Source organism: Nannochloropsis gaditana, assembly GCF_000240725.1.
Source record: "Nannochloropsis gaditana CCMP526 unplaced genomic scaffold scaffold338, whole genome shotgun sequence".
NCBI classification, from domain to species: Eukaryota; class Eustigmatophyceae; order Eustigmatales; family Monodopsidaceae; genus Microchloropsis; species Microchloropsis gaditana.
Window position 1 is genome coordinate 17,702 of NW_005803615.1, and position 5,567 is coordinate 23,268.

A 5,567-nucleotide genomic window follows, 5' to 3' on the forward strand; every position below is an offset into this window, starting at 1 on the left:
GGGGAGCGTGCAGAAAGGGAGAAATGATGGAGGCATGTGTGCCTCACAAGGAGGAAGGAAAAACATGAGAGGCGAAGGATGAGAAAAAGGAGGATAGCAATGTACCGAGGAGCGCGCAGAAAGGGAGAGATGATGGAGGCATGTACGCCTCCGGGGTTATATCGCAGAGGGAAAGGGAAAAGAGAGGCAAGGCACGGGCCTACCTTCCGCAAATCGCAATTCAATTGACCGGGGAAGCGAAGGGAGCAAGTGGTCCCACACATGGCGGCGGAGACGAGGTGGTTGAGATCACCGTAGGTGGGGTTGACCAATTTGAGCGTGCGCAAGCAAATGTTGTAAAGTGCCTGGGCGGAATAAGGAGGGAAGGAGGTAAGGAGAAGGGACCTGTAAGAAGGGCAGAACCGCGAGCGAGCCTGCCAAATGTTAGGTTGAGGACCCAGCCGGGGAAGGGGGGTGCTCACCTCGTTGTCAAGAATGAAGCATTGGTCAGCGTTTTCGACGAGCTGGTGCACGGAAAGCATGGCGTTGTAAGGCTCCACCACCGTGTCAGAGACCTAGGAAGAAAAGAAAAAAAAGATGTAAAGAGAGGAAGGGAGGGACGCGAGAGACATGTCAAGGGAAGAAAAGAAAGGCGGAGAAGAGCAGTGCAGCTAAAGGGCCCTGGCGCTGCTCCCTGTCTTCTCTCACCCTCCCTTCTGTCTCTTCCCTTACGCCTCCTGTCCCCCTGCATGTGTCGTCCCTCCCAGAGAGTCACCTTGGCTGAAGGAATGACAGCGTACGAGCTTAAGATCCGGTCGGGGAATTCCTCCTTCACTTTGGACATGAGGAGGGTGCCCAGGCCCGACCCGGTCCCCCCCCCCAGCGAGTGCGTCATTTGAAACCCTTGCAGGCAGTCGCAGCTTTCTACCTCTTTCCGCAAGGCGTCTAACACCGTGTCCAGGAGCTCAGCGCCTTCCGTGTAATGCCCTTTAGCCCAGTTGTTACCGGCCCCGGACTGGCCATAGATAAAGTTGTCTGTGAGCAGTGATGGGTTGTGGAATGGAGAAATGGAGGGAGCTTAAGCGCTTTGGAGCCTTTGTAAGCAGGTCTCGCGCACAACCGTCGGCCTTTTCCCGCAATTTCGGAGTCGGTTCCACTCCCCGTCTTCCTTCTGAGGTTCTCGGAATCCCCCGCATTTGCCTTCAGATGTTGCTCTACGGGCGACGCGTGTTGTCTTTAAACCCGCAATTTTATTCGTGATATATTCGTGACTTGCTCGTCTCATTCCGATTCAATGTCTCACCTGGCCTGAAGAGGCCCCCGTAAGCGCTAGACCTCGCTGAGTCCATAGTCCCAGGCTCCAGATCAATCAACAACGCACGCGGCACATAGCGTCCACTGTTGGCTTCGCGGTAGTACACGTCGATGCGTTCAAGCTGAGTGGCGGATTCTCCTTTATAGGAACCATCGGGTTGGATGCCGTGCTCCGCTGAGATGACCTCCCAAAACTTGCAGCCGATTTGATTGCCGCACTGCCCGGCTTGAATGTGAAGGATCTCGCGCATACTTCAATTAGATTTCAAGCGACACTGTTACAAGTATTGTGTAAAGTATGTCTCTGAATGACGCTTGTGCCCTCAAATGTAATATAAATTGCGCGGACAAGCGTGGTAGGAACAAGGGGGTTGGAGACTTAAGGAGAGCGCCGACGTCTCGGGGATGGTAACGGTCGCGTGACGGTGTAACGGTTCCTGATGGAGGAATTTGAGGACTTGTCTATCTTTTAATAGGCTATTATCTGTCAAAGCGTGGTCATTAATGCTTAATTAATATTTTTATTGGTCACAATATTAATTTAGTCTCGACTCTTCTCCGTTGCATCAGAAACTCTCCTGCTTTCGTGATATTTTAATCGAAAATATTCTGGCAAATCAGGGCGCTTTGAACCATTTGTACACATATGTTATACTATCGGCGTCTCCAAGTTTTCTGACCGCATGCATTGTTGTAGAGATCGCACAAATTATATTGAGCTCACCTCCGTCTCTTTTCCTTTTCAAAGCGAGCCATCATACCTGAGGCAGTCATCTACAAAATTGATTCGTGATAAAGATATCAAGGTCAAATCATTATACTTTAGAAATAATCCAAAAGCAATGAAATGTCAAATAAATAGATGAAAATGCATCCTTTATTTCTTTTGCATTCAACACTGACTTTTCATCACCGCTGTACATTTCGTGACCTAGATGGTTTTGTTACCGAGATGTGACATATCTGCCCTTCAACCTGGTCACCCGTTTTTGTCAGTCACGTCCTGTGTATCAAATGCCTGTAGAAACGATGCTACCTGGTAGGTGGAGAAGCCCACAAGAGCTGGTATTACTTGTACGAAATCACGGTACTTCCCCGCAATCAACACCAGCAAAATGACCATAGCGAACCGAGCTTGGCCCACCCCTGCTCCTGGCCCGGCAGTGCCCATCGCTTCCACCGTGCGCCCTAACAAAGTGATGTACCCGAAGCCCAACACAGCCCCCAAACCATACGACACGGAAGTCTGCAGGGAGAAAGCGGCCCAGCACAGTGCCAGTCCTATTGCTGAGAGCCAAATGCTGTCAAAGAGGAGCTGAAATTTGCGCACTGCGTACGGTTTCCCTCGGGAGATGGCTTCTTTCTTCCGCGCCTCTTCATCCGCGAACGCACGCTTGGACATGCGCGTCATTTTTTTGGGGATCCCGATCTCGCTTATGTTCACCTCTCCCCCCACTTGACTGTAGGCTTCATAGATGGCCCTGCGAGTCGACTGTCGGAGGGCCCGTTTGGCCGCGTCGGCCTTCTCCCGTTCTTCGTCGCTGGCCAACAAGATTTCCTCCGCAATCTCGTTCTGCATCGCTAGGATTCGCTGGCGGCGTAAGGCTTCTGCGTCCCGATTGGAGGAGGAAGGAGGTGGTGGAGGGGAAGAAGGACTGGTAGAGTCGGTGGCACGAAGGGAAGGGAGACGGCTGAAGTGTTTCCACGCTTGAAAGCGTTGTGGGGATGCAACGGCTAAGGTCGATGAGGAGCATGCTATGGATTGGTGGTCGCGTCTTGGGGGCACGTGCTGATGCTGCTGATGCCCCTGACCGCGACACAATCCAAAAGCAATCGCCGAGGGACATGGGTGTGTAAAAATGGCCTGCGGGCACGAACACAGCATTAGCGACTCGCAATTTGTTGAGGAGCATGCGTGAGCGTTCAAGTTTTGAATCAACCTCCGACTAACAGGGTTGTGCTTGTACACACACCGCTAAATCATCGCCATCAGATGGTTCCGACCATCGTGAACTACGTGGGATTCCGCTCGGCAGTCAAGACAGAAAACAACGAGAGAATCGCAAAGGGAAATGATGCCTCTATCCTCTTTATACGATCCACATTCAATGACTACGAAGCACGCTACCTAAAAGCCTTTCCCTCTAAGGCACCTTACCTTGGTGGTGGGAGGGAACATGTTGAAGAAGCACAGCAACGTCGCTGTCACGGCCTGGCCCCTCCATCTCAAGCTGTCACGGCATAAGTATATCCTATGCTTTTCTTTCCTCGTCATCATCAATCACTGTTGGGTTTTGTATTTGTAAATATGGAAGGGAAAGGCATGGTTAATAGGATACTTCGCGAAGCGAGATATGTAGCAGGGGGCAGCATGCGAGGCATGCGCAATTACTACGGACAATTCATGTTGATGAACGATATATAACACTCAAGATTTCATGGCATATTTGTGTACCACGCGCGAACTATGCGCTTTGCGGGGTTGAAGGATGTTGATGCGGGTTATAAAAATCAAGTAAAAGCCTCTTTCTTATCCTGTAGGACGTGGAGAAAAACAAAACCGCTTCATTTATTTACGGACTCCGACATCTACCACTTCTAAGAACGCTTGACGCGCGACGTACAAGTCGTCCAAGCCGTCATATTCGAGTGTGTTTGGTTTTCTTCATGCCTTATGACATGAGCAGCCTGCTCTGTCTGTCTCATCGCGGATGTGCGGCGATCAGCCAACTTTGACGTGAACGAAAAGAATTGAGGCACCGAGGCATCGATGTGCCGTAAAAAGTCGCAAACGACACCAACAGCAAAAATATGACACCAACTGTGGCATACTATGTGCATGCACCGCTAGAAGACGCATGTAGTCGTGAAAAAGCGCCAGGGGGGGCCGTAGCGCCATCTGTGCGTCCATCACTGCTAGGAAGTATGCGTTCCTCCTCCGTCCTATATCGACTTGTCCATCTCAATGTCTGTTGTGCCGTCTTTTCAGTGATGAGGTATCGTGTATGCCTTTTTTACTCCCTCACCCTAACATTCGGCGTGAGTCTGGTTGATTGCGGTTCCTGGTGTAAAGCTTTAATGACCTCTTTTAACCTCCCTCCCATTCCTCCAGGCACGAATATTTCCTGTCGTAGTCACTTGCGTTGCTCCTTACACCTCGATATTTTGTCACAACTTTTCTACAGAATGAAAAGGAAGATGGACATGGAAATCACCACTGTTGCCAAGCCGAGCAATGATTACACAGCCACCAGCATGCACGTGGGCAGCGAAGCTGTCGGGGAGACTGCTGCCGGTAACACTCAGAGGGAAGGAAGTAGCCTCCCGACGATGCCCATCATTGATCCCTCTTCCGGACAAGCAACGCACGCAAAGTGTGAATCAATGTCGCAATGTAGGATGGGCGACAAGAATGAAAGCCGGCAGGCGGAGGGTGAAAGGGCGAGGGAGAGCGAGGAGGGTGCCTGCGATGACGGCATGACCGACATGGACAACCTCTTGCTCCGTCCCAGTCCTTTCGCGGCGGACTCAGGCTCGTTGGCTTTGGGGGAATTCGAGGCCGGGGCGGATCTGAAGGAGATGCTTGCTGAGGTGAGGCCTAAAGGGAGGCTTCGAGGCATACATTGAAGTGCCCCCGAGGGGGGCCCGGGGGAAAGTGATATCAGTATAAATGCGGCCCTTTAGTCACACAATTGTGAGAAAAATGGTATTGCTGTTGACCGCCCCAGGCGTCCTGGTTCAGATTTTTCCTTCCTCCCTCCCCTTCCTCCCTCCCTTCCTCCCTCCCTCCCTTCCTCTCACCCTCCCCTTTCCTCCTCACTTCATACCACCTTAGGCGCGCGTGCTTGTCGTGGGGGCTGGAGGGCTGGGGTGTGAGATATTGAAGAATTTGGCCTTGTCCGGAGTGAAGGATATAGACCTCATCGACCTGGACACGGTCGAGCTCTCCAATTTGAACCGGCAGTTTCTTTTCCGGGAAAAAGGTACCCGGATCTACCTTGTTAAGAGGCTGTCCCCCGAGGGCATCACGTGGTTCCTGGCCTCTCTTCTTCCCATGCTCATCACCTCGTTTGTCTTTATTCAATCTCCCGACCCCTCGGTCACCCGCAGACATAGGTCAACCCAAAGCTGTGGTAGCGGCCAAGTTCATCATGGAACGAGTCCCGGGGGTCAGGGTGCGCCCGCATCATGGAAAAATTCAGGACAAGGACGCAGCATTCTACAAGGTACAGCCCTCCCTCCCTCCCTCCTTCCCTTCCTGCTTCCCTCCCTCC